General features: G+C 37.6%; 49 non-coding genes across 49 annotated transcripts; all 49 read left to right on the top strand.

Annotated features, from left to right (window-relative positions):
• Positions 1-208: 208 nt before the first annotated feature.
• On the top strand, positions 209-290 carry Trnal-uag (transfer RNA leucine (anticodon UAG)). Its single transcript has one exon. It is a non-coding gene; the product is annotated as a tRNA-Leu (tRNA).
• Positions 291-971: 681 nt separating this feature from the next.
• On the top strand, positions 972-1,053 carry Trnal-uag (transfer RNA leucine (anticodon UAG)). The gene has a single exon. It is a non-coding gene; the product is annotated as a tRNA-Leu (tRNA).
• A 109-nt stretch (positions 1,054-1,162) lies between these two features.
• Positions 1,163-1,244, top strand: Trnal-uag (transfer RNA leucine (anticodon UAG)). Its single transcript has one exon. It is a non-coding gene; the product is annotated as a tRNA-Leu (tRNA).
• A 109-nt stretch (positions 1,245-1,353) lies between these two features.
• On the top strand, positions 1,354-1,435 carry Trnal-uag (transfer RNA leucine (anticodon UAG)). Its single transcript has one exon. It is a non-coding gene; the product is annotated as a tRNA-Leu (tRNA).
• A 109-nt stretch (positions 1,436-1,544) lies between these two features.
• Trnal-uag (transfer RNA leucine (anticodon UAG)) lies at positions 1,545-1,626 on the top strand. Its single transcript has one exon. It is a non-coding gene; the product is annotated as a tRNA-Leu (tRNA).
• A 109-nt stretch (positions 1,627-1,735) lies between these two features.
• Trnal-uag (transfer RNA leucine (anticodon UAG)) lies at positions 1,736-1,817 on the top strand. Its single transcript has one exon. It is a non-coding gene; the product is annotated as a tRNA-Leu (tRNA).
• Positions 1,818-1,926: 109 nt separating this feature from the next.
• Trnal-uag (transfer RNA leucine (anticodon UAG)) lies at positions 1,927-2,008 on the top strand. The gene has a single exon. It is a non-coding gene; the product is annotated as a tRNA-Leu (tRNA).
• Positions 2,009-3,070: 1,062 nt separating this feature from the next.
• Positions 3,071-3,152, top strand: Trnal-uag (transfer RNA leucine (anticodon UAG)). The gene has a single exon. It is a non-coding gene; the product is annotated as a tRNA-Leu (tRNA).
• A 109-nt stretch (positions 3,153-3,261) lies between these two features.
• On the top strand, positions 3,262-3,343 carry Trnal-uag (transfer RNA leucine (anticodon UAG)). Its single transcript has one exon. It is a non-coding gene; the product is annotated as a tRNA-Leu (tRNA).
• A 491-nt stretch (positions 3,344-3,834) lies between these two features.
• Positions 3,835-3,916, top strand: Trnal-uag (transfer RNA leucine (anticodon UAG)). Its single transcript has one exon. It is a non-coding gene; the product is annotated as a tRNA-Leu (tRNA).
• Positions 3,917-4,216: 300 nt separating this feature from the next.
• On the top strand, positions 4,217-4,298 carry Trnal-uag (transfer RNA leucine (anticodon UAG)). Its single transcript has one exon. It is a non-coding gene; the product is annotated as a tRNA-Leu (tRNA).
• An 868-nt stretch (positions 4,299-5,166) lies between these two features.
• Positions 5,167-5,248, top strand: Trnal-uag (transfer RNA leucine (anticodon UAG)). The gene has a single exon. It is a non-coding gene; the product is annotated as a tRNA-Leu (tRNA).
• A 109-nt stretch (positions 5,249-5,357) lies between these two features.
• On the top strand, positions 5,358-5,439 carry Trnal-aag (transfer RNA leucine (anticodon AAG)). Its single transcript has one exon. It is a non-coding gene; the product is annotated as a tRNA-Leu (tRNA).
• Positions 5,440-5,548: 109 nt separating this feature from the next.
• Positions 5,549-5,630, top strand: Trnal-uag (transfer RNA leucine (anticodon UAG)). Its single transcript has one exon. It is a non-coding gene; the product is annotated as a tRNA-Leu (tRNA).
• A 109-nt stretch (positions 5,631-5,739) lies between these two features.
• On the top strand, positions 5,740-5,821 carry Trnal-uag (transfer RNA leucine (anticodon UAG)). Its single transcript has one exon. It is a non-coding gene; the product is annotated as a tRNA-Leu (tRNA).
• Positions 5,822-6,312: 491 nt separating this feature from the next.
• On the top strand, positions 6,313-6,394 carry Trnal-uag (transfer RNA leucine (anticodon UAG)). Its single transcript has one exon. It is a non-coding gene; the product is annotated as a tRNA-Leu (tRNA).
• Positions 6,395-6,886: 492 nt separating this feature from the next.
• Positions 6,887-6,968, top strand: Trnal-uag (transfer RNA leucine (anticodon UAG)). Its single transcript has one exon. It is a non-coding gene; the product is annotated as a tRNA-Leu (tRNA).
• A 109-nt stretch (positions 6,969-7,077) lies between these two features.
• On the top strand, positions 7,078-7,159 carry Trnal-uag (transfer RNA leucine (anticodon UAG)). Its single transcript has one exon. It is a non-coding gene; the product is annotated as a tRNA-Leu (tRNA).
• A 1,059-nt stretch (positions 7,160-8,218) lies between these two features.
• Positions 8,219-8,300, top strand: Trnal-uag (transfer RNA leucine (anticodon UAG)). The gene has a single exon. It is a non-coding gene; the product is annotated as a tRNA-Leu (tRNA).
• A 491-nt stretch (positions 8,301-8,791) lies between these two features.
• On the top strand, positions 8,792-8,873 carry Trnal-uag (transfer RNA leucine (anticodon UAG)). Its single transcript has one exon. It is a non-coding gene; the product is annotated as a tRNA-Leu (tRNA).
• Positions 8,874-10,300: 1,427 nt separating this feature from the next.
• On the top strand, positions 10,301-10,382 carry Trnal-uag (transfer RNA leucine (anticodon UAG)). The gene has a single exon. It is a non-coding gene; the product is annotated as a tRNA-Leu (tRNA).
• A 485-nt stretch (positions 10,383-10,867) lies between these two features.
• Positions 10,868-10,949, top strand: Trnal-uag (transfer RNA leucine (anticodon UAG)). Its single transcript has one exon. It is a non-coding gene; the product is annotated as a tRNA-Leu (tRNA).
• A 296-nt stretch (positions 10,950-11,245) lies between these two features.
• Positions 11,246-11,327, top strand: Trnal-uag (transfer RNA leucine (anticodon UAG)). Its single transcript has one exon. It is a non-coding gene; the product is annotated as a tRNA-Leu (tRNA).
• A 491-nt stretch (positions 11,328-11,818) lies between these two features.
• Trnal-uag (transfer RNA leucine (anticodon UAG)) lies at positions 11,819-11,900 on the top strand. The gene has a single exon. It is a non-coding gene; the product is annotated as a tRNA-Leu (tRNA).
• A 300-nt stretch (positions 11,901-12,200) lies between these two features.
• Trnal-uag (transfer RNA leucine (anticodon UAG)) lies at positions 12,201-12,282 on the top strand. The gene has a single exon. It is a non-coding gene; the product is annotated as a tRNA-Leu (tRNA).
• Positions 12,283-12,391: 109 nt separating this feature from the next.
• On the top strand, positions 12,392-12,473 carry Trnal-uag (transfer RNA leucine (anticodon UAG)). The gene has a single exon. It is a non-coding gene; the product is annotated as a tRNA-Leu (tRNA).
• Positions 12,474-12,772: 299 nt separating this feature from the next.
• On the top strand, positions 12,773-12,855 carry Trnal-uag (transfer RNA leucine (anticodon UAG)). Its single transcript has one exon. It is a non-coding gene; the product is annotated as a tRNA-Leu (tRNA).
• Positions 12,856-12,964: 109 nt separating this feature from the next.
• On the top strand, positions 12,965-13,046 carry Trnal-uag (transfer RNA leucine (anticodon UAG)). The gene has a single exon. It is a non-coding gene; the product is annotated as a tRNA-Leu (tRNA).
• A 1,635-nt stretch (positions 13,047-14,681) lies between these two features.
• Trnal-uag (transfer RNA leucine (anticodon UAG)) lies at positions 14,682-14,763 on the top strand. The gene has a single exon. It is a non-coding gene; the product is annotated as a tRNA-Leu (tRNA).
• A 300-nt stretch (positions 14,764-15,063) lies between these two features.
• On the top strand, positions 15,064-15,145 carry Trnal-uag (transfer RNA leucine (anticodon UAG)). The gene has a single exon. It is a non-coding gene; the product is annotated as a tRNA-Leu (tRNA).
• A 1,439-nt stretch (positions 15,146-16,584) lies between these two features.
• On the top strand, positions 16,585-16,666 carry Trnal-uag (transfer RNA leucine (anticodon UAG)). Its single transcript has one exon. It is a non-coding gene; the product is annotated as a tRNA-Leu (tRNA).
• A 295-nt stretch (positions 16,667-16,961) lies between these two features.
• Positions 16,962-17,043, top strand: Trnar-ucg (transfer RNA arginine (anticodon UCG)). The gene has a single exon. It is a non-coding gene; the product is annotated as a tRNA-Arg (tRNA).
• A 681-nt stretch (positions 17,044-17,724) lies between these two features.
• Positions 17,725-17,806, top strand: Trnal-uag (transfer RNA leucine (anticodon UAG)). The gene has a single exon. It is a non-coding gene; the product is annotated as a tRNA-Leu (tRNA).
• Positions 17,807-17,915: 109 nt separating this feature from the next.
• On the top strand, positions 17,916-17,997 carry Trnal-uag (transfer RNA leucine (anticodon UAG)). Its single transcript has one exon. It is a non-coding gene; the product is annotated as a tRNA-Leu (tRNA).
• Positions 17,998-18,107: 110 nt separating this feature from the next.
• Positions 18,108-18,189, top strand: Trnal-uag (transfer RNA leucine (anticodon UAG)). The gene has a single exon. It is a non-coding gene; the product is annotated as a tRNA-Leu (tRNA).
• A 299-nt stretch (positions 18,190-18,488) lies between these two features.
• On the top strand, positions 18,489-18,570 carry Trnal-uag (transfer RNA leucine (anticodon UAG)). The gene has a single exon. It is a non-coding gene; the product is annotated as a tRNA-Leu (tRNA).
• A 109-nt stretch (positions 18,571-18,679) lies between these two features.
• On the top strand, positions 18,680-18,761 carry Trnal-uag (transfer RNA leucine (anticodon UAG)). The gene has a single exon. It is a non-coding gene; the product is annotated as a tRNA-Leu (tRNA).
• Positions 18,762-19,057: 296 nt separating this feature from the next.
• Positions 19,058-19,139, top strand: Trnap-ugg (transfer RNA proline (anticodon UGG)). Its single transcript has one exon. It is a non-coding gene; the product is annotated as a tRNA-Pro (tRNA).
• Positions 19,140-19,629: 490 nt separating this feature from the next.
• On the top strand, positions 19,630-19,711 carry Trnal-uag (transfer RNA leucine (anticodon UAG)). Its single transcript has one exon. It is a non-coding gene; the product is annotated as a tRNA-Leu (tRNA).
• A 109-nt stretch (positions 19,712-19,820) lies between these two features.
• Trnal-uag (transfer RNA leucine (anticodon UAG)) lies at positions 19,821-19,902 on the top strand. Its single transcript has one exon. It is a non-coding gene; the product is annotated as a tRNA-Leu (tRNA).
• A 108-nt stretch (positions 19,903-20,010) lies between these two features.
• On the top strand, positions 20,011-20,092 carry Trnal-uag (transfer RNA leucine (anticodon UAG)). Its single transcript has one exon. It is a non-coding gene; the product is annotated as a tRNA-Leu (tRNA).
• Positions 20,093-20,392: 300 nt separating this feature from the next.
• Positions 20,393-20,474, top strand: Trnal-uag (transfer RNA leucine (anticodon UAG)). The gene has a single exon. It is a non-coding gene; the product is annotated as a tRNA-Leu (tRNA).
• A 299-nt stretch (positions 20,475-20,773) lies between these two features.
• On the top strand, positions 20,774-20,855 carry Trnal-uag (transfer RNA leucine (anticodon UAG)). Its single transcript has one exon. It is a non-coding gene; the product is annotated as a tRNA-Leu (tRNA).
• Positions 20,856-20,964: 109 nt separating this feature from the next.
• On the top strand, positions 20,965-21,046 carry Trnal-uag (transfer RNA leucine (anticodon UAG)). Its single transcript has one exon. It is a non-coding gene; the product is annotated as a tRNA-Leu (tRNA).
• A 296-nt stretch (positions 21,047-21,342) lies between these two features.
• On the top strand, positions 21,343-21,424 carry Trnap-ugg (transfer RNA proline (anticodon UGG)). Its single transcript has one exon. It is a non-coding gene; the product is annotated as a tRNA-Pro (tRNA).
• An 872-nt stretch (positions 21,425-22,296) lies between these two features.
• Trnal-uag (transfer RNA leucine (anticodon UAG)) lies at positions 22,297-22,378 on the top strand. Its single transcript has one exon. It is a non-coding gene; the product is annotated as a tRNA-Leu (tRNA).
• A 110-nt stretch (positions 22,379-22,488) lies between these two features.
• Positions 22,489-22,570, top strand: Trnal-uag (transfer RNA leucine (anticodon UAG)). The gene has a single exon. It is a non-coding gene; the product is annotated as a tRNA-Leu (tRNA).
• A 486-nt stretch (positions 22,571-23,056) lies between these two features.
• Positions 23,057-23,138, top strand: Trnal-uag (transfer RNA leucine (anticodon UAG)). Its single transcript has one exon. It is a non-coding gene; the product is annotated as a tRNA-Leu (tRNA).
• Positions 23,139-23,820: 682 nt separating this feature from the next.
• On the top strand, positions 23,821-23,902 carry Trnal-uag (transfer RNA leucine (anticodon UAG)). Its single transcript has one exon. It is a non-coding gene; the product is annotated as a tRNA-Leu (tRNA).
• Positions 23,903-24,123: the final 221 nt, after the last annotated feature.

Genomic DNA, 24,123 nt, shown 5'->3' with positions numbered 1-24,123 from the left:
GAAGCAACTTGCGCGAATGTAGCGTGGCCGAGTGGTCTAAGGCGCTGGATTTAGGGACCAGTCCTTCTTAGGGAGTGGGTTCGAATCCCACCGCTGCCATGAAAATCCCTTTGTTTATAAAAAATTATATTTTAAGGACATATATGGTTTATATCCTATAAGAAGACAAAACTAAAAAAAGAATAAACAAAGAAGCAACTTGCACGAAGGTAGCGCGGCCGAGTGGTCTAAGGCGCTGGTTTTAGGCACCAGTCCTTATTAGGGCGTGGGTTCGAAACCCACCGCTGCCAAGAAAATTACTTTATTTATAAAAAATTATATTTTAAGAAAATATATGGTCTCTATCCTATAAGAAGACAAAACTAAAAAAAGAATAAACAATGAAGCGACTTGCACGAAGGTAGCGTGGCCAAGTGGTCTAAGGCGCTGCTTTTAGGCACCAGTCCTTCTTAGGGCGTGGGTTCGAATCAAACCGCTGCCAAGAAAATTACTTTATTTTTAAAACATTATATTTTAAGGAAATATATACTCTCTATCCTATAAGAAGACAAAACTAAAAAAAGAATAAACAATGAAGCAACTTGCACGAAGGTAGCGTGGCCGAGTGGTCTAAGGCGCTGGTTTAGGCACCAGTTCTTCTTAGGGCGTGGGTTCGAATCCCACCGCTGCCATGAAAATTACTTTATTTATAAAAAATTATATTTTAAGGACATATATCGTTTATATCCTATAAGAAGACAAAACTAAAAAAAGAATAAACAATGAAGCGACTTGCACGAAGGTAGCGTGGCCGAGTGGTCTAAGGCGCTGGTTTTAGGGACCAGTCCTTCTTAGGGCGTGGGTTCGAATCCAACCGCTGCCATGAAAATTACTTTGTTTATAAAAAATTATATTTTAAAGACACATATCGTTTATATCCTATAAGAAGACAAAACGAAAAAAAGAATAAAAAAGGAAGCACCTTGCACGAAGGTAGCGTGGCCGAGTGGTCTAAGGCTCTGGTTTTAGCCACCAGTCCTTCTTAGGGCGTGGGTTCGAATCCCACCGCTGCCAAGAAAATTACTTTGTTTATAAAAAATAATATTTTAAGGAAATGTATACTCTCTATCCTATAAGAAGACAAATCTAAAAAACGAATAAACAATGAAGCAACTTGTACGAAAGTAGCGTGGCCGAGTGGTCTAAGGCTCTGGTTTTAGCCACCAGTCCTTCTTAGGGCGTGGGTTCGAACCCCACCGCTGCCAAGAAAATTACTTTATTTATAAAAAGTTATATTTTAAGTAAATATATACTCTCTATCCTATAAGAAGACAAAACTAAAAAAAGAATAAACAATGAAGCAATTTGCACGAAGGTAGCGTGGCCGAGTGGTCTAAGGCGCTGGTTTTAGGCACCAGTCCTTCTTAGGGCGTGGGTTCGAATCCCACCGCTGCCATGAAAATTACTTTGTTTATAAAAAATTATATTTTAAAGACATATATCGTTTATATCCTATAAGAAGACAAAACTAAAAAATAAATAATCAAAGAAGCAACTTGCACGAAGGTAGCGTGGCCGAGTGGTCTAAGGCGCTGGTTTTAGGCACCAGTCCTTCTTAGGGCGTGGGTTCTAATCCCACCGCTGCCATGAAAATTACTTTATTTATAAAAAAGTATATTTTAAGGACACATATAGTTTATATCCTATAAGAAGACAAAACTAAAAAAAGAATAAATAATGAAGCACCTTGCACGAAGGTAGCGTGGCCGAATGGTCTAAGGCGCTGGTTTTAGGCACGAGTCTTTCTTAGGGCGTGGGTTCGAATCCCACCGCTGCCATGAAAATTGCTTTGTTTATAAAAAATTATATTTTAAAGACATATATCGTTTATATCCTATAAGAAGACAAAACTAAAAAATAAATAAACAAAGAAGCAACTTGCACGAAGGTAGCGTGGCCGAGTGGTCTAAGGCGCTGGTTTTAGGCACCAGTCCTTCTTAGGGCGTGGGTTCGAATCCCACCGCTGCCATGAAAATTACTTTATTTATAAAAAAATATATTTTAAGGACATATATCGTTTATATCATATAAAAAGACAAAACTAAAAAAAGAATAAACAAAGAAGCAACTTGCACGAAGGTAGCATGGCCGAGTGGTCTAAGACGCTGGTTTTAGGCAACAGTCCTTCTTAGGGCGTGGGTTCGAATCCCACCGCTGCCATGAAAATTACTTTATTTATAAAAAATTATATTTTAAGGAAATATATACTCTCTATCCTATAAGAAGACAAAACTAAAAAAGAATAAACAATGAAGCAACTTGCACGAAGGTAGCGTGACCGAGTGGTCTAAGGCGCTGGTTTTAGGCTCCAGTCCTTCTTAGGGCGTGGGTTCGAATCCCACCTCTGCCATGAAAATTACTTTGTTTATAAAAATTATATTTTAAAGACATATATCATTTATATCCTATAAGAAGACAAAACTAAAAAATAAATAAACAAAGAAGCAACTTGCACGAAGGTAGCGTGGCCGAGTGGTCTAAGGCGCTGGTTTTCGGCACCAGTCCTTCTTAGGGCGTTGCTTCGAATCTCACCGCTGCCATGAAAATTACTTTGTTTATAAAAAATTATATTTTAATGACATATATCGTTTATATCCTATAAGAAGACAAAACTAAAAAAAGAATAAAAAATGAAGCACCTTGCACGAAGGTAGCTGGGCCGAGTGGTCTAAGGCGCTGGTTTTAGGCACCAGTCCTTCTTAGGGCGTGGGTTCGAATCACGCCGCTGCCAAGAAAATTACTTTATTTATAAAAAATTATATTTTAAGGAAATATATGCTCTCTATCCTATAAGAAGACAAAACTAAAAAAAGAATAAACAATGAAGCACCTTGCACGAAGGTAGCGTGGCCGAGTGGTCTAAGGCGCTGTTTTTAGGCACTAGTCCTTCTTAGGGCGTTGCTTCGAATCCCACCGCTGCCATGAAAATTACTTTGTTTATAAAAAATTATATTTTAAAGACATATATCATTTATATTCTATAAGAAGACAAAACTAAAAAATAAATAAACAAAGAAGCAACTTGCACGAAGGTAGCGTGGCCGAGTGGTCTAAGGTGCTGGTTTTAGGCACCAGTCCTTCTTAGGGTGTGGGCTCGAATCCCACCGCTGCCATGAAAATTACTTTGTTTATAAAAAATTATATTTTAAGGAAATATATACTCTCTATCCTATAAGAAGACAAAACTAAAAAAAGAATAAACAATGAAGCAACTAGCACGAAGGTAGCGTGGCCGAGTGGTCTAAGGCGCTGGTTTTAGGCACCAGTCCTTCTTAGGGCCTGGGTTCGAATCCCACCGCTGCCATGAAAATTACTTTGTTTATAAAAAATTATATTTTAAGGACATATATCGTTTATATCCTATAAGAAGACAAAATTAAAAATTAATAAACAAAGAAGCAACTTGCACGAAGGTAGCGTGGCCGAGTGGTCTAAGGCGCTGGTTTTAGGCACCAGTCCTTTTTAGGGCGTGGGTTCGAATCCCAACTCTGCCATGAAAATTACTTTATTTATAAAAAATTATATTTTAAGGACATATACCGTTTATATCCTATAAGAAGACAAAACTAAAAAAAGAATAAACAAAGAAGCAACTTGCACGAAGGTAGCGTGGCCGAGTGGTCTAAGGCGCTGGTTTTTAGGCACCAGTCCTTTTTAGGGCGTGGGTTCGAATCCCACCTCTGCCATGAAAATTACTTTATTTATAAAAAATTATATTTTAAGGACATATATCGTTTATATCCTATAAGAAGACAAAACTAAAAAAAGAATAAACAAAGAAGCAACATGCAGGAAGGTAGCGTGGCCGAGTGGTCTAAGGCGCTGGTTTTAGGCGCCAGTCCTTATTAGGGCGTGGGTTCGAATCCCACCGCTGCCATGAAAATTACTTTATTTATAAAAAATTGTATTTTAAGGACATATATCTTTTTTACCCTATAAGAAGAGAAAACTAAAAAAAGAATAAAAAATGAAGCACCTTGCACGAAGGTAGAGTGGCCGAGTGGTCTAAGGCGCTATTTTTAGGCACCAGTCCTTCTTAGGGCGTGGGTTCGAATCCCACCGCTGCCACGAAAAATACTTTATTTATAAAAAATTATATTTTAAGGACATATATCGTTTTTACCCTATAAGAAGACAAAACTAAAAAAAGAATAAACAATGAAGCAACTTGCACGAAGGTAGCGTGGCCGAGTGGTCTAAGGCGCTGGTTTTAGGCGCCAGTCCTTATTAGGGCGTGGGTTCGAATCCCACCGCTGCCATGAAAATTAATTTTATTATAAAACTTATATTTTAAGAAAATATATCATCTCTATCGTATAAGTTTACAAAAAAAAAGAATAAACAATGAAGGAGCTTGCACGGCTTTAGAGTGGCCGTGTGGTCTTACGCGCTGGTTTTAGGCACCAGTCCTTCTTAGGGCGTGGGTTCGAATCCCACCGCTGCCATGAAAATTACTTTGTTTATAAAAAATAATATTTTAAGGAAATGTATACTCTCTATCCTATAAGAAGACAAAACTAAAAAAAGAATAAACAATGAAGCAACTTGCGCGAATTTAGCGTGGCCGAGTGGTCTAAGGCGCTGGATTTAGGGACTAGTCCTTCTTAGGGAGTGGGTTCGAATCCCACCGCTGCCATGAAAATCCCTTTGTTTATAAAAAATTATATTTTAAGGACATATATGGTTTATATCCTATAAGAAGACAAAACTAAAAAAAGAATAAACAAAGAAGTAACTTGCACGAAGGTAGCGCGGCCGAGTGGTCTAAGGCGCTGGTTTTAGGCACCAGTCCTTCTTAGGGCGTGGGTTCGAATCACGCCGCTGCCAAGAAGATTACTTTATTTATAAAAAATTATATTTTAAGGAAATATATGCTCTCTATCCTATAAGAAGACAAAACTAAAAAAAGAATAAACAATGAAGCACCTTGCACGAAGGTAGCGTGGCCGAGTGGTCTAAGGCGCTGGTTTTAGGCACTAGTCCTTCTTAGGTCGTTGCTTCGAATCCCACCGCTGCCATGAAAATTACTTTGTTTATAAAAAATTATATTTTAAAGACATATATCATTTAAATTCTATAAGAAGACAAAACTAAAAAATAAATAAACAAAGAAGCAACTTGCAAGAAGGTAGCGTGGCCGAGTGGTCTAAGGTGCTGGTTTTAGGCACCAGTCTTTCTTAGGGCGTGGGTTCGAATCCCACCGCTGCCATGAAAATTACTTTGTTTATAAAAAATTATATTTTAAGGAAATATATACTCTCTATCCTATAAGAAGACAAAACTAAAAAAAGAATAAACAATGAAGCAACTCTCACGAAGGTAGCGTGGCCGAGTGGTCTAAGGCGCTGGTTTAAGGCACCAGTCCTTCTTAGGGCGTGGGTTCGAATCCACCCGCTGCCATGAAAAGTACTTTGTTTATAAAAATTTATATTTTAAGGACATATATCGTTTATATACTATAAGAAGACAAAACTAAAAAAAGAATAAACAATGAAGCACCTTGTAGGAAGGTAGCGTGGCCGAGTGGTCTAAGGCGCTGGTTTTAGGCACCAGTCCTTCTTAGGGCGTGGGTTCGAATCCCACCTCTGCCATGAAAATTAATTTGTTTATAAAAAATTATATTTTAAGGAAATATATACTCTCTATCCTATAAGAAGACAAAACTAAAAAAAGAATAAACAATGAAGCAACTAGCACGAAGGTAGCGTGGCCGAGTGGTCTAAGGCGCTGGTTTTAGGCACCAGTCCTTCTTAGGGCCTGGGTTCGAATCCCACCGCTGCCATGAAAATTACTTTGTTTATAAAAAATTATATTTTAAGGACATATATCGTTTATATCCTATAAGAAGACAAAATTAAAAATTAATAAACAAAGAAGCAACTTGCACGAAGGTAGCGTGGCCGAGTGGTCTAAGGCGCTGGTTTTAGTCACCAGTCCTTTTTAGGGCGTGGGTTCGAATCCCAACTCTGCCATGAAAATTACTTTATTTATAAAAAATTATATTTTAAGGACATATACCGTTTATATCCTATAAGAAGACAAAACTAAAAAAAGAATAAACAAAGAAGCAACTTGCACGAAGGTAGCGTGCCCGAGTGGTCTAAGGCGCTGGTTTTTAGGCACCAGTCCTTTTTAGGGCGTGGGTTCGAATCCCACCTCTGCCATGAAAATTACTTTATTTATAAAAAATTATATTTTATGGACATATATCGTTTATATCCTATAAGAAGACAAAACTAAAAAAAGAATAAACAAAGAAGCAACATGCAGGAAGGTAGCGTGGCCGAGTGGTCTAAGGCGCTGGTTTTAGGCGCCAGTCCTTATTAGGGCGTGGGTTCGAATCCCACCGCTGCCATGAAAATTACTTTATTTATAAAAAATTGTATTTTAAGGACATATATCTTTTTTACCCTATAAGAAGAGAAAACTAAAAAAAGAATAAAAAATGAAGCACCTTGCACGAAGGTAGAGTGGCCGAGTCGTCTAAGGCGCTATTTTTAGGCACCAGTCCTTCTTAGGGCGTGGGTTCGAATCCCACCGCTGCCACGAAAAATACTTTATTTATAAAAAATTATATTTTAAGGACATATACCGTTTATATCCTATAAGAAGACAAAACTAAAAAAAGAATAAACAAAGAAGCAACTTGCACGAAGGTAGCGTGCTCGAGTGGTCTAAGGCGCTGGTTTTTAGGCACCAGTCCTTTTTAGGGCGTGGGTTCGAATCCCACCTCTGCCATGAAAATTACTTTATTTATAAAAAATTATATTTTATGGACATATATCGTTTATATCCTATAAGAAGACAAAACTAAAAAAAGAATAAACAAAGAAGCAACATGCAGGAAGGTAGCGTGGCCGAGTGGTCTAAGGCGCTGGTTTTAGGCGCCAGTCCTTATTAGGGCGTGGGTTCGAATCCCACCGCTGCCATGAAAATTACTTTATTTATAAAAAATTGTATTTTAAGGACATATATCTTTTTTACCCTATAAGAAGAGAAAACTAAAAAAAGAATAAAAAATGAAGCACCTTGCACGAAGGTAGCGTGGCCGAGTGGTCTAAGGCGCTGGTTTTAGGCGCCAGTCCTTATTAGGGCGTGGGTTCGAATCCCACCGCTGCCATGAAAATTAATTTTATTATAAAACTTATATTTTAAGAAAATATATCATCTCTATCGTATAAGTTTACAAAAAAAAAGAATAAACAATGAAGGAGCCTGCACGGCTTTAGAGTGGCCGTGTGGTCTTACGCGCTGGTTTTAGGCACCAGTCCTTCTTAGGGCGTGGGTTCGAATCCCACCGCTGCCATGAAAATTACTTTGTTTATAAAAAATAATATTTTAAGGAAATGTATACTCTCTATCCTATAAGAAGACAAAACTAAAAAAAGTATAAACAATGAAGCAACTTGCGCGAATGTAGCGTGGCCGAGTGGTCTAAGGCGCTGGATTTAGGGACCAGTCCTTCTTAGGGAGTTGGTTCGAATCCCACCGCTGCCATGAAAATCCCTTTGTTTATAAAAAATTATATTTTAAGTACATATATGGTTTATATCCTATAAGAAGACAAAACTAAAAAAAGAATAAACAAAGAAGCAACTTGCACGAAGGTAGCGCGGCCGAGTGGTCTAAGGCGCTGGTTTTAGGCACCAGTCCTTATTAGGGCGTGGGTTCGAAACCCACCGCTTCCAAGAAAATTACTTTATTTATAAAAAATTATATTTTAAGAAAATATATGGTCTCTATCCTATAAGAAGACAAAACTAAAAAAAGAATAAACAATGAAGCGACTTGCACGAAGGTAGCGTGGCCAAGTGGTCTAAGGCGCTGCTTTTAGGCACCAGTCCTTCTTAGGGCGTGGGTTCGAATCAAACCGCTGCCAAGAAAATTACTTTATTTTTAAAACATTATATTTTAAGGAAATATATACTCTCTATCCTATAAGAAGACAAAACTAAAAAAAGAATAAACAATGAAGCGACTTGCACGAAGGTAGCGTGGCCGAGTGGTCTAAGGCGCTGGTTTTAGGGACCAGTCCTTCTTAGGGCGTGGGTTCGAATCCCACCTCTGTCATGAAAATTAATTTGTTTATAAAAAATTATATTTTAAGGAAATATATACTCTCTATCCTATAAGAAGACAAAACTAAAAAAAGAATAAACAATGAAGCAACTAGAACGAAGGTAGCGTGGCCGAGTGGTCTAAGGCGCTGGTTTTAGGCACCAGTCCTTCTTAGGGCCTGGGTTCGAATCCCACCGCTGCCATGAAAATTACTTTGTTTATAAAAAATTATATTTTAAGGACATATATCGTTTATATCCTATAAGAAGACAAAATTAAAAATTAATAAACAAAGAAGCAACTTGCACGAAGGTAGCGTGGCCGAGTGGTCTAAGGCGCTGGTTTTAGGCACCAGTCATTTTTAGGGCGTGGGTTCGAATCCCAACTCTGCCATGAAAATTACTTTATTTATAAAAAATTATATTTTAAGGACATATACCGTTTATATCCTATAAGAAGACAAAACTAAAAAAAGAATAAACAAAGAAGCAACTTGCACGAAGGTAGCGTGGCCGATTGGTCTAAGGCGCTGGTTTTTAGGCACCAGTCCTTTTTAGGGCGTGGGTTCGAATCCCACCTCTGCCATGAAAATTACTTTATTTATAAAAAATTATATTTTAAGGACATATATCGTTTATATCCTATAAGAAGACAAAACTAAAAAAAGAATAAACAAAGAAGCAACATGCAGGACGGTAGCGTGGCCGAGTGGTCTAAGGCGCTGGTTTTAGGCGCCAGTCCTTATTAGGGCGTGGGTTCGAATCCCACCGCTGCCATGAAAATTACTTTATTTATAAAAAAGTATATTTTAAGGACATATATCGTTTTTACCCTATAAGAAGACAAAACTAAAAAAAGAATAAACAATGAAGCAATTTGCACGAAGGTAGCGTGGCCGAGTGGTTTTAGGCGCCAGTCCTTATTAGGGCGTGGGTTCGAATCCCACCGCTGCCATGAAAATTAATTTTATTATAAAACTTATATTTTAAGAAAATATATCATCTCTATCGTATAAGTTTACAAAAAAAAAGAATAAACAATGAAGGAGCTTGCACGGCTTTAGAGTGGCCGTGTGGTCTTACGCGCTGGTTTTAGGCACCAGTCCTTCTTAGGGCGTGGGTTCGAATCCCACCGCTGCCATCAAAATTACTTTGTTTATAAAAAATAATATTTTAAGGAAATGTATACTCTCTATCCTATAAGAAGACAAAACTAAAAAAAGAATAAACAATGAAGCAACTTGCGCGAATGTAGCGTGGCCGAGTGGTCTAAGGCGCTGGTTTTAGGGACCAGTCCTTCTTAGGGAGTGGGTTCGAATCCCACCGCTGCCATGAAAATCCCTTTGTTTATAAAAAATTATATTTTAAGGACATATATGGTTTATATCCTATAAGAAGACAAAACTAAAAAAATAATAAACAAAGAAGCAACTTGTACGAAGGTAGCGCGGCCGAGTGGTCTAAGGCGCTGGGTTTAGGCACCCGTCCTTATTAGGGCGTGGGTTCGAAACCCACCGCTGCCAAGAAAATTACTTTATTTATAAAAAATTATATTTTAAGAAAATATATGGTCTCTATCCTATAAGAAGACAAAACTAAAAAAAGAATAAACAATGAAGCGACTTGCACGAAGGTAGCGTGGCCAAGTGGTCTAAGGCGCTGCTTTTAGGCACCAGTCCTTCTTAGGGCGTGGGTTCGAATCAAACCGCTGCCAAGAAAATTACTTTATTTTTAAAACATTATATTTTAAGGAAATATATACTCTCTATCCTATAAGAAGACAAAACTAAAAAAAGAATAAACAATGAAGCAACTTGCACGAAGGTAGCGTGGCCGAGTGGTCTAAGGCGCTGGTTTAGGCACCAGTTCTTCTTAGGGCGTGGGTTCGAATCCCACCGCTGCCATGAAAATTACTTTATTAATAAAAAATTATATTTTAAGGACATATATCGTTTATATCCTATAAGAAGACAAAACTAAAAAAAGAATAAACAATGAAGCGACTTGCACGAAGGTAGCGTGGCCGAGTGGTCTAAGGCGCTGGTTTTAGGGACCAGTCCTTCTTAGGGCGTGGGTTCGAATCCAACCGCTGCCATGATAATTACTTTGTTTATAAAAAATTATATTTTAAAGACACATATCGTTTATATCCTATAAGAAGACAAAACGAAAAAAAGAATAAAAAAGGAAGCACCTTGCACGAAGGTAGCGTGGCCGAGTGGTCTAAGGCGCTGGTTTTAGGCACCAGTCTTTCTTAGGGCGTGGGTTCGAATCCCACCGCTGCCAAAAAAATTACTTTATTTTTAAAAAATTATATTTTAAGGAAATATATACTCTCTATCCTATAAGAAGGCAAAACTAAAAAAAGAATAAACAATGAAGCAACTTGCACGAAGGTAGCGTGGCCAAATGGTCTAAGTCGCTGGTTTTAGGCACCAGTCCTTCTTAGGGCGTGGGTTCGAATCTCACCGCTGCCATGAAAATTAATTTATTTATAAAACTTATATTTTAAGAAAATATATCATCTCTATCGTATAAGTTTACAAAAAAAAGAATAAACAATGAAGGATCTTGCACGGCTTTAGCTTGGCCGTGTGGTCTTACGCGCTGGTTTTAGGCACCAGTCCTTCTTAGGGCGTGGGTTCGAATCCCACCGCTGCCATGAAAATTACTTTGTTTATAAAAAATAATATTTTAAGGAAATGTATACTCTCTATCCTATAAGAAGACAAAACTAAAAAAAGAATAAACAATGAAGCAATTTGCACGAAGGTAGCGTGGCCGAGTGGTCTAAGGCGCTGGTTTTAGGCACCAGTCCTTCTTAGGGCGTGGGTTCGAATCTCACCGCTGCCATGAAAATTAATTTATTTATAAAACTTATATTTTAAGAAAATATATCATCTCTATCGTATAAGTTTACAAAAAAAAAAGAATAAACAATGAAGGAGCATGCACGGCTTTAGCTTGGCCGTGTGTTCTTACGCGCTGGTTTTAGGCACCAGTCCTTCTTAGGGCGTGGGTTCGAATCCCACCGCTGCCATGAAAATTAATTTATTTATAAAAAATTATATTTTAAGGACATATTTCCTTTATATCCTATAAGGAGACAAAACTAAAAAAAGAATAAACAATGAAGCAACTTGCACGAAGGTAGCGTGGCCGAGTGGTCTAAGGCGCTGGTTTTAGGCACCAGTCCTTCTTAGGGCGTGGGTTCGAATCCCATCGCTGCCATGAAAATTACTTTATTTATAAAAAAGTATATTTTAAGGACACATATAGTTTATATCCTATAAGAAGACAAAACTAAAAAAAGAATAAATAATGAAGCACCTTGCACGAAAGTAGCGTGGCCGAATGGTCTAAGGCGATGGTTTTAGGCACCCGTCTTTCTTGGGGCGTGGGTTGGAATCCCACCGCTGCCAAGAAAATTACTTTATTTATAAAAAATTATATTTTAAGGAAATATATACTCTCTATCCTATAAGAAGACAAAACTAAAAAAAGAATAAACAATGAAGCACCTTGCACGAAGGTAGCGTGGCCGAGTGGTCTAAGGCGCTGGTTTCAATCATAAGTCCTTCTTAAGGCGTGGGTTCGAATGCCACTGCTGCCATGAAAATTACTTTGTTTATAAAAAATTATATTTTAAGGAAATATATACTCTCTATCCTATAAGAAGACAAAACTAAAAAATAAATAAACAAAGAAGCAACTTGCACGAAGGTAGCGTGGCCGAGTGGTCTACGGCGCTGGTTTTAGGCACCAGTCCTTCTTAGGGCGTGGGTTCGAATCCCACCGCTGCCATGAAAATTACTTTATTTATAAAAAAATATATTTTAAGGACATATATCGTTTATATCCTATACGAAGACAAAACTAAAAAAAGAATAAACAAAGAAGCAACTTGCACGAAGGTAGCGTGGCCGAGTGGTCTAAGGCGCTGGTTTTAGGCACCAGTCCTTCTTAGGGCGTTGCTTCGAATCCCACCGCTGCCATGAAAATTACTTTGTTTATAAAAAATTATATTTTAATGACATATATCATTTATATTCTATAAGAAGACAAAACTAAAAAATAAATAAACAAAGAAGCAACTTGCACGAAGGTAGCGTGGCCGAGTGGTCTAAGGTGCTGGTTTTAGGCACCAGTCCTTCTTAGGGCGTGGGTTAGAATCCCACCGCTGCCATGAAAATTACTTTGTTTATAAAAAATTATATTTTAAGGAAATATATACACTCTATCCTATAAGAAGACAAAACTAAAAAAAGAATAATCAATGAAGCAACTAGCACGAAGGTAGCGTGGCCGAGTGGTCTAAGGCGCTGGTTTTAGGCACCAGTCCTTCTTAGGGCCTGGGTTCGAATCCCACCGCTGCCATGAAAATTACTTTGTTTATAAAAAATTATATTTTAAGGACATATATCGTTTATATCCTATAAGAAGACAAAATTAAAAATTAATAAACAAAGAAGCAACTTGCACGAAGGTAGCGTGGCCGAGTGGTCTAAGGCGCTGGTTTTAGGCACCGGTCCTTTTTAGGGCGTGGGTTCGAATCCCAACTCTGCCATGAAAATTACTTTATTTATAAAAAATTATATTTTAAGGACATATATCGTGTATATCCTATAAGAAGACAAAACTAAAAAAAGAATAAACAAAGAAGCAACTTGCACGAAGGTAGCGTGGCCGAGTGGTCTAAGGCGCTGGGTTTTAGGTACCAGTCCTTTTTAGGGCGTGGGTTCGAATCCCACCTCTGCCATGAAAATTACTTTATTTATAAAAAATTATATTTTAAGGACATATATCGTTTATATCCTATAAGAAGACAAAACTAAAAAAAGAATAAACAAAGAAGCAACATGCAGGAAGGTAGCGTGGCCGAGTGGTCTAAGGCGCTGGTTTTAGGCGCCAGTCCTTATTAGGGCGTGGGTTCGAATCCCACCGCTGCCATGAAAATTACTTTATTTATAAAAAATAATATTTTAAGGACATATATCGTTTTTACCCTATAAGAAGAGAAAACTAAAAAAAGAATAAAAAATGAAGCAACTTGCACGAAGGTAGCGTGGCCGAGTGGTCTAAGGCGCTGGTTTCAATCATAAGTCCTTCTTAAGGCGTGGGTTCGAATGCCACTGCTGCCATGAAAATTCCTTTGTTTATAAAAAATTATATTTTAAGGAAATATATACTCTCTATCCTATAAGAAGACAAAACTAAAAAATAAATAAACAAAGAAGCAACTTGCACGAAGGTAGCGTGGCCGAGTGGTCTAAGGCGCTGGTTTTAGGCACCAATCCTTCTTAGGGCGTGGGTTCAATCCCACCGCTGCCATGAAAATTACTTTATTTATAAAAAAATATATTTTAAGGACATATATCGTTTATATCCTATAAGAAGACAAAACTAAAAAAAGAATAAACAAAGAAGCAACTTGCACGAAGGTAGCGTGGCCGAGTGGTCTAGGGCGGTGGTTTTAGGCACCAGTCCTTCTTAGGGCGTGGGTTCGAATCCCACCGCTGCCATGAAAATTACTTTGTTTATAAAAGTTATATTTTCAAGACATATATCATTTATATCCTATAAGAAGACAAAACTAAAAATAAATAAACAAAGAAGCAACTTGCACGAAGGTAGCGTGGCCGAGTGGTCTAAGGCGCTGGTTTTAGGCACCAGTCCTTCTTAGGGCGTTGCTTCGAATCCCACCGCTGCCATAAAAATTACTTTGTTTATAAAAAATTATATTTTAATGACATATATCGTTTATATCCTATAAGAAGACAAAACTAAAAAAAGAATAAAAAATGAAGCACCTTGCACGAAGGTAGCATGGCCGAGTGGTCTAAGGCGCTGGTTTTAGGCACCAGTCCTTCTTAGGGCGTGGGTTCGAATCACGCCGCTGCCAAGAAAATTACTTTATTTATAAAAAATTATATTTTAAGGAAATATATGCTCTCTATCCTATAAGAAGACAAAACTAAAAAAAGAATAAACAATGAAGCACCTTGCACGAAGTTAGCGTGGCCGAGTGGTCTAAGGCGCTGGTTTTAGGCACTAGTCCTTCTTAGGGCGTTGCTTCGAATCCCACCGCTGCCATGAAAATTACTTTGTTTATAAAAAATTATATTTTAAAGACATATATCATTTATATTCTATAAGAAGACAAAACTAAAAAATAAATAAACAAAGAAGCAACTTGCACGAAGGTAGCGTGGCCGAGTGGTCTAAGGTGCTGGTTTTAGGCACCAGTCCTTCTTAGGGCGTGGGTTCGAATCCCAACTCTGCCATGAAAATTACTTTATTTATAAAAAATTATATTTTAAGGACATATATCGTTTATATCCTATAAGAAGACAAAACTAAAAAAAGAATAAACAAAGAAGCAACTTGCACGAAGGTAGCGTGGCCGAGTGGTCTAAGGCGCTGGTTTTTAGGCACCAGTCCTTTTTAGGGCGTGGGTTCGAATCCCACCTCTGCCATGAAAATTACTTTATTTATAAAAAATTATATTTTAAGGACATAAATCGTTTATATCCTATAAGAAGACAAAACTAAAAAAAGAATAAACAAAGAAGCAACATGCAGGAAGGTAGCGTGGCCGAGTGGTCTAAGGCGCTGGTTTTAGGCGCCAGTCCTTATTAGGGCGTGGGTTCGAATCCCACCGCTGCCATGAAAATTACTTTATTTATAAAAAATTATATTTTAAGGACATATATCGTTTTTACCCTATAAGAAGAGAAAACTAAAAAAAGAATAAAAAATGAAGCACCTTGCACGAAGGTAGAGTGGCCGAGTGGTCTAAGGCGCTATTTTTAGGCACCAGTCCTTCTTAGGGCGTGGGTTCGAATCCCACCGCTGCCACGAAAAATACTTTATTTATAAAAAATTATATTTTAAGGACATATATCGTTTTTACCCTATAAGAAGACAAAACTAAAAAAAGAATAAACAATGAAGCAACTTGCACGAAGGTAGCGTGGCCGAGTGGTCTAAGGCGCTGGTTTTAGGCGCCAGTCCTTATTAGGGCGTGGGTTCGAATCCCACCGCTGCCATGAAAATTAATTTTATTATAAAACTTATATTTTAAGAAAATATATCATCTCTATCGTATAAGTTTACAAAAAAAAAGAATAAACAATGAAGGAGCTTGCACGGCTTTAGAGTGGCCGTGTGGTCTTACGCGCTGGTTTTAGGCACCAGTCCTTCTTAGGGCGTGGGTTCGAATCCCACCGCTGCCATGAAAATTACTTTGTTTATAAAAAATAATATTTTAAGGAAATGTATACTCTCTATCCTATAAGAAGACAAAACTAAAAAAAGAATAAACAATGAAGCAACTTGCGCGAATGTAGCGTAACCGAGTGGTCTAAGGCGCTGGATTTAGGGACCAGTCCTTCTTAGGGAGTGGGTTCGAATCCCACCGCTGCCATGAAAATCCCTTTGTTTATAAAAATTTATATTTTAAGGACATATATCGTTTATATCCTATAAGAAGACAATACTAAAAAAAGAATAAACAAAGAAGCAACTTGCACGAAGGTTGCGCGGCCGAGAGGTCTAAGGCGCTGGTTTTATTCACCATTCCTTATAAGGGCGTGGGTTCGAAACCCACCGCTGCCAAGAAAATTACTTTATTTATAAAAAATTATATTTTAAGAAAATATATGGTCTCTATCCTATAAGAAGACAAAACTGAAAAAAGAATAAACAATGAAGCGACTTGCACGAAGGTAGCGTGGCCAAGTGGTCTAAGGCGCTGCTTTTAGGCACCAGTACTTCTTAGGGCGTGGGTTCGAATCAAACCGCTGCCAAGAAAATTACTTTATTTTTAAAAAATTATATTTTAAGGAAATATATACTCTCTATCCTATAAGAAGACAAAACTAAAAAAAGAATAAACAATGAAGCAACTTGCACGAAGGTAGCGTGGCCGAGTGGTCTAAGGCGCTGGTTTAGGCACCAGTTCTTCTTAGGGCGTGGGTTCGAATCCCACCGCTGCCATGAAAATTACTTTATTTATAAAAAATTATATTTTAAGGACATATATCGTTTATATCCTATAAGAAGACAAAACTAAAAAAAGAATAAACAATGAAGCGACTTGCACGAAGGTAGCGTGGCCGAGTGGTCTAAGGCGCTGGTTTTAGGGACCAGTCCTTCTTAGGGCGTGGGTTCGAATCCAACCGCTGCCATGAAAATTACTTTGTTTATAAAAAATTATATTTTAAAGACACATATCGTTTATATCCTATAAGAAGACAAAACGAAAAAAAGAATAAAAAAGGAAGCACCTTGCACGAAGGTAGCGTGGCCGAGTGGTCTAAGGCGCTGGTTTTGGCACCAGTCTTTCTTAGGGCGTGGGTTCGAATCCCACCGCTGCCAAGAAAATTACTTTATTTATAAAAAATTATATTTTAAGGAAATATATACTCTCTATCCTATAAGAAGACAAAACTAAAAAAAGAATAAACAATGAAGCAACTTGCACGAAGGTAGCGTGGCCAAATGGTCTAAGGCGCTGGTTTTAGGCACCAGTCCTTCTTAGGGCGTGGGTTCGAATCTCACCGCTGCCATGAAAATTAATTTATTTATAAAACTTATATTTTAAGAAAATATATCATCTCTATCGTATAAGTTTACAAAAAAAAAGAATAAACAATGAAGGAGCTTGCACGGCTTTAGCTTGGCCGTGTGGTCTTACGCGCTGGTTTTAGGCACCAGTCCTTCTTAGGGCGTGGGTTCGAATCCCACCGCTGCCATGAAAATTACTTTGTTTATAAAAAATAATATTTTAAGGAAATGTATACTCTCTATCCTATAAGAAGACGAAACTAAAAAAAGAATAAACAATGAAGCAATTTGCAAGAAGGTAGCGTGGCCGAGTGGTCTAAGGCGATGGTTTTCGGCACCAGTCCTTCTTAGGGCGTGGGTTCGAATCCCACCGCTGCCATGAAAATTACTTTGTTTATAAAAATTATATTTTAAAGACATATATCATTTATATCCTATAAGAAGACAAAACTAAAAAATAAATAAATAAAGAAGCAACTTGCACGAAGGTAGCGTGGCCGAGTGGTCTAAGGCGCTGGTTTTAGGCACCAGTCCTTCTTAGGGCGTTGCTTCGAATCCCACCGCTGCCATGAAAATTACTTTGTTTATAAAAAATTATATTTTAAGGAAATATATGCTCTCTATCCTATAAGAAGAGAAAACTAAAAAAAGAATAAACAATGAAGCAACTTGCACGAAGGTAGCGTGGCCGAGTGGTCTAAGGCGCTGGTTTTAGGCACTAGTCCTTCTTAGGGCGTTGCTTCGAATCCCACCGCTGCCATGAAAATTACTTTGTTTATAAAAAATTATATTTTAAAGACATATATCATTTATATTCTATAAGAAGACAAAACTAAAAAATAAATAAACAAAGAAGCAACTTGCACGAAGGTAGCGTGGCCGAGTGGTCTAAGGCGCTGGTTTTAGGCACCAGTCCTTCTTATTGCGTAGGTTCGAATCCCACCGCTGCCATGAAAATTACTTTATTTATAAAAAATTATATTTTAAGGACATATATCGTTTATATCCTATAAGAAGACAAAACTAAAAAAAGAATAAAAAATGAAGCAACTTGCACGAAGGTAGTGTGGCCGAGTGGTCTAAGGCGCTGGTTTTAGGCACCAGTCCTTCTTAGGGCGTGGGTTCGAATCCCACCTCTGCCATGAAAATTAATTTGTTTATAAAAAATTATATTTTAAGGAAATATATACTCTCTATCCTATAAGCAGACAAAACTAAAAAAAGAATAATCATTGAAGCAACTAGCACGAAGGTAGCGTGGCCGAGTGGTCTAAGGCGCTGGTTTTAGGCACCAGTCCTTCTTAGGGCCTGGGTTCGAATCCCACCGGTGCCATGAAAATTACTTTGTTTATAAAAAATTATATTTTAAGGACATATATACTCTCTATCCTATAAGAAGACAAAACTAAAAAAAAGAATAAACAATGAAGCAACTATCACGAAGGTAGCATGGCCGAGTGGTCTAAGGCGCTGGTTTTAGGCACCAGTCCTTCTTAGGGCGTGGGTTCGAATCCCACCTCTGCCATGAAAATTAATTTGTTTATAAAAAATTATATTTAGGGGAAATATATACTCTCTATCCTATAAGAAGACAAAACTAAAAAAAGAATAAACAATGAAGGAACTAGCACGACGGTAGCGTGGCCGAGTGGTCTAAGGCGCTGGTTTTAGGCACCAGTCCTTCTTAGGGTCTGTGTTCGAATCCCACCGCTGCCATGAAAATTACTTTGTTTATAAAAAATTATATTTTAAGGACATGTATCGTTTATATCCTATAAGAAGACAAAATTAAAAATTAATAAACAAAGAAGCAACTTGCACGAAGGTAGCGTGGCCGAGTGGTCTAAGGCGCTGGTTTTAGGTACCAGTCCTTTTTAGGGCGTGGGTTCGAATCCCACCTCTGCCATGAAAATTACTTTATTTATAAAAAATTATATTTTAAGGACATATATCGTTTATATCCTATAAGAAGACAAAACTAAAAAAAGAATAAACAAAGAAGCAACTTGCACGAAGGTAACGTGGCCGAGTGGTCTAAGGCGCTGGTTTTAGGCACCAGTCCTTTTTAGGGCGTGGGTTCGAATCCCACCGCTGCCATGAAAATTAATTTTATTATAAAACTTATATTTTACGAAAATATATCATCTCTATCGTATAAGTTTACAAAAAAAAAGAATAAACAATGAAGGAGCTTGCACGGCTTTAGCGTGGCCGTGTGGTCTTACGCGCTGGTTTTAGGCACCAGTCCTTCTTAGGGCGTGGGTTCGAATAACACCGCAGACAAGAAAATTACATTATTTATAAAAAAATTATATTTTAAGGACATATATCGTTTATATCCTATAAGAAGACAAAACTAAAAAAAGAATAAACAATGAAGCAACTTGCACAAAGGTAGCGTGGCCGAGTGGTCTAAGGCGCTGGTTTTGGGCACCAGTCTTTCTTAGGGCGTGGGTTCGAATCCCACCGCTGCCATGAAAATTACTTTGTTTATAAAAAAATATATTTTAAGGACATATATCGTTTATATCCTATAAGAAGACAAAATTAAAAATTAATAAACAAAGAAGCAACTTGCACGAAGGTAGCGTGGCCGAGTGGTCTAAGGCGCTGGTTTTAGGCACTAGTCCTTCTTAGGGCGTTGCTTCGAATCCCACCGCTGCCATGAAAATTACTTTGTTTATAAAAAATTATATTTTAAAGACATATATCATTTATATTCTATAAGAAGACAAAACTAAAAAATAAATAAACAAAGAAGCAGCTTGCACGAAGGTAGCGTGGCCGAGTGGTCTAAGGCGCTGGATTTAGGCACCAGTCCTTCTTATTGCGTGGGTTCGAATCCCACCGCTGCCATGAAAATTACTTTATTTATAAAAAATTATATTTTAAGGACATATATCGTTTATATCCTATAAGAAGACAAAACTAAAAAAAGAATAAAAAATGAAGCAACTTGCACGAAGGTAGTGTGGCCGAGTGGTCTAAGGCGCTGGTTTTAGGCACAAGTCCTTCTTAGGGCGTGGGTTCGAATCCCACCTCTGCCATGAAAATTAATTTGTTTATAAAAAATTATATTTTAAGGAAATATATACTCTCTATCCTATAAGCAGACAAAACTAAAAATAGAATAAACATTGAAGCAACTAGCACGAAGGTAGCGTGGCCGAGTGGTTTAAGGCGCTGGTTTTAGGCACCAGTCCTTCTTAGGGCCTGGGTTCGAATCCCACCGGTGCCATGAAAATTACTTTGTTTATAAAAAATTATATTTTAAGGACATATATCGTTTATATCCTATAAGAAGACAAAATTAAAAATTAATAAACAAAGAAGCAACTTGCACGAAGGTAGCGTGGCCGAGTGGTCTAAGGCGCTGGTTTTAGGCACCAGTCCTTTTTAGGGCGTGGGTTCGAATCCCACCTCTGCCATGAAAATTACTTTATTTATAAAAAATTATATTTTAAGGACATATATCGTTTATATCCTATAAGAAGACAAAACTAAAAAAAGAATAAAAAATGAAGCAACTTGCACGAAGGTAGTGTGGCCGAGTGGTCTAAGGCGCTGGTTTTAGGCACCAGTTCTTCTTAGGTTATGGTTTCGAATGCCACCGCTGCCCTGAAAATTACTTTGTTTATAAAAAATTATATTTTAAGGAAATATATACTCTCTATCCTATAAGAAGACAAAACTAAAAAAAGAATAAACAATGAAGCAACTATCACGAAGGTAGCGTGGCCGAGTGGTCTAAGGCGCTGGTTTTAGGCACCAGTCCTTCTTAGGGCGTGGGTTCGAATCCCACCTCTGCCATGAAAATTAATTTGTTTATAAAAAATTATATTTAGGGGAAATATATACTCTCTATCCTATAAGCAGACAAAACTAAAAAAAGAATAAACAATGAAGGAACTAGCACGACGGTAGCGTGGCCGAGTGGTCTAAGGCGCTGGTTTTAGGCACCAGTCCTTCTTAGGGTCTGTGTTCGAATCCCACCGCTGCCATGAAAATTACTTTGTTTATAAAAAATTATATTTTAAGGACATGTATCGTTTATATCCTATAAGAAGACAAAATTAAAAATTAATAAACAAAGAAGCAACTTGCACGAAGGTAGCGTGGCCGAGTGGTCTAAGGCGCTGGTTTTAGGTACCAGTCCTTTTTAGGGCGTGGGTTCGAATCCCACCTCTGCCATGAAAATTACTTTATTTATAAAAAATTATATTTTAAGGACATATATCGTTTATATCCTATAAGAAGACAAAACTAAAAAAAGAATAAACAAAGAAGCAACTTGCACGAAGGTAACGTGGCCGAGTGGTCTAAGGCGCTGGTTTTAGGCACCAGTCCTTTTTAGGGCGTGGGTTCGAATCCCACCGCTGCCATGAAAATTAATTTTATTATAAAACTTATATTTTACGAAAATATATCATCTCTATCGTATAAGTTTACAAAAAAAAAGAATAAACAATGAAGGAGCTTGCACGGCTTTAGCGTGGCCGTGTGGTCTTACGCGCTGGTTTTAGGCACCAGTCCTTCTTAGGGCGTGGGTTCGAATAACCCCGCTGACAAGAAAATTACATTATTTATAAAAAAATTATATTTTAAGGACATATATCGTTTATATCCTATAAGAAGACAAAACTAAAAAAAGAATAAACAATGAAGCAACTTGCACAAAGGTAGCGTGGCCGAGTGGTCTAAGGCGCTGGTTTTGGGCACCAGTCTTTCTTAGGGCGTGGGTTCGAATCCCACCGCTGCCATGAAAATTGCTTTGTTTATAAAAAAATATATTTTAAGGACATATATCGTTTATATCCTATAAGAAGACAAAACTAAAAAAAGAATAAACAAAGAAGCAACTTGCACGAAGGTAGCGTGGCCGATTGGTCTAAGGCGCTGGTTTTACATACCAGTCCTTATTAGGGCGTGGGTTCGAAACCCAGCGCTGCCAAGAAAATTACTTTATTTATAAAAAATTATATTTTAAGAAAATATATGGTCTCTATCCTATAAGAAGACAAAACTAAAAAAAGAATAAACAATGAAGCGACTTGCACGAAGGTAGCGTGGCCGAGTGGTCTAAGGCGCTGCTTTTAGGCACCAGTCCTTCTTAGGGCTTGGGTTCGAATCAAACCGCTGCCAAGAAAATTACTTTATTTTTTAAAAATTATATTTTAAGGAAATATATACTCTCTATCCTATAAGAAGACAAAACTAAAAAAAGAATAAACAATGAAGCAACTTGCACGAAGGTAGCGTGGCCGAGTGGTCTAAGGCGCTATTTTAGGCACCAGTTCTTCTTAGGGCGTGGGTTCGAATCCCACCGCTGCCATGAAAATTACTTTATTTATAAAAAATTATATTTTAAGGACATATATCGTTTATATCCTATAAGAAGACAAAACTAAAAAAAGAATAAACAATGAAGCGACTTGCACGAAGGTAGCGTGGCCGAGTGGTCTAAGGCGCTGCTTTTAGGCACCAGTCCTTCTTAGGGCGTGGGTTCGAATCAAACCGCTGCCAAGAAAATTACTTTATTTTTAAAAAATTATATTTTAAGGAAATATATACTCTCTATCCTATAAGAAGATAAAACTAAAAAAAGAATAAACAAAGAAGCAACTTGCACGAAGGTAGCGTGGCCGAGTGGTCTAAGGCGCTGGTTTTAGGCACCAGTCCTTTTTAGGGCGTGGGTTCGAATCCCACCTCTGCCATGAAAATTACTTTATTTATAAAAAAATTATATTTTAAGGACATATATCGTTTATATCCTATAAGAAGACAAAACTAAAAAAAGAATAAACAAAGAAGCAACTTGCAGGAAGGTAGCGTGGCCGAGTGGTCTAAGGTGCTGGTTTTAGGCACCAGTCCTCATTAGTGCGTGGGTTCGAATCCCACCGCTGCCATGAAAATTAATTTATTTATAAAACTTATATTTTAAGAAAATATATCATCTCTATCGTATAAGTTTACAAAAAAAAAGAATAAACAATGAAGGAGCGTGCACGGCTTTAGCATGGCCGTGTGGTCTTACGCGCTGGTTTTAGGCACCAGTCCTTCTTAGGGCGTGGGTTCGAATTACACCGCTGACAAGAAAATTACATTATTTATAAAAAATTATATTTTAAGGACATATATCGTTTATATCCTATAAGAAGACAAAACTAAAAAAAGAATAAACAATGAAGCAACTTGCACAAAGGTAGCGTGGCCGAGTGGTCTAAGGCGCTGGTTTTGGGCACCAGTCTTTCTTAGGGCGTTCGTTCGAATCCCACCGCTGCCATGAAAATTACTTTGTTTATAAAAAAATATATTTTAAGGACATATATCGTTTATATCCTATAAGAAGACAAAACTAAAAAAAGAATAAACAAAGAAGCAACTTGCACGAAGGTAGCGTGGCCGAGTGGTCTAAGGCGCTGGTTTTAGGTACCAGTCCTTCTTAGGGCGTGGGTGCGAATCCCACCGCTGCCATGAAAATCCCTTTGTTTATAAAAAATTATATTTTAAGGACATATATCGTTTATATCCTATAAGAAGACAAAACTAAAAAAAGAATAAACAAAGAAGCAACTTGCACGAAGGTAGCGCGGCCTAGTGGTCTAAGACGCTGGTTTTAGGCACCAGTCCTTCTTAGGGAGTGGTTTCGAATCCCACCGCTGCCATGAAAATCCCTTTGTTTATAAAAAATTATATTTTAAGGACATATATCGTTTATATCCTATAAGAAGACAAAACTAAAAAAAGAATAAACAAAGAAGCAACTTGCACGAAGGTAGCGCGGCCGCGTGGTCTAAGACGCTGATTTTAGGCACCAGTCCTTCTTAGGGCGTGGGTTCGAATCAAACCGCTGCCAAGAAAATTACTTTATTTTTAAAAAATTATATTTTAAGGAAATATATACTCTCTATCCTATAAGAAGACAAAACTAAAAAAAGAATAAACAAAGAAGCAACTTGCGCGAAGGTAGCGTGGCCGAGTGGTCTAAGGCGCTGGTTTTAGGCACCAGTCCTTTTTAGGGCGTGGGTTCGAATCCCACCTCTGATATGAAAATTACTTTATTTATAAAAAATTATATTTTAAGGACATATATCGTTTATATCCTATAAGAAGACAAAACTAAAAAAAGAATAAACAAAGAAGCAACTTGCAGGAAGGTAGCGTGGCCGAGTGGTCTAAGGCGCTGGTTTTAGGCGCCAGTCCTTATTAGTGCGTGGGTTCGAATCCCACCGCTGCCATGAAAATTAATTTATTTATAAAATTTATATTTTAAGAAAATATATCATCTCTATCGTATAAGTTTACAAAAAAAAAAAAAGAATAAACAATGAAGGAGCGTGCACGGCTTTAGCGTGGCCGTGTGGTCTTACGCGCTGGTTTTAGGCACCAGTCCTTCTTAGGGCGTGGGTTTGAATTACACCGCTGACAAGAAAATTACATCATTTATAAAAAATTATAT

The sequence above is a fragment of the Argiope bruennichi genome, chromosome 1 (genome assembly GCF_947563725.1).
Source record: "Argiope bruennichi chromosome 1, qqArgBrue1.1, whole genome shotgun sequence".
Lineage (NCBI taxonomy): Eukaryota > Metazoa > Arthropoda > Arachnida > Araneae > Araneidae > Argiope > Argiope bruennichi.
This window is presented reverse-complemented; position numbering and strand designations above follow the sequence as displayed.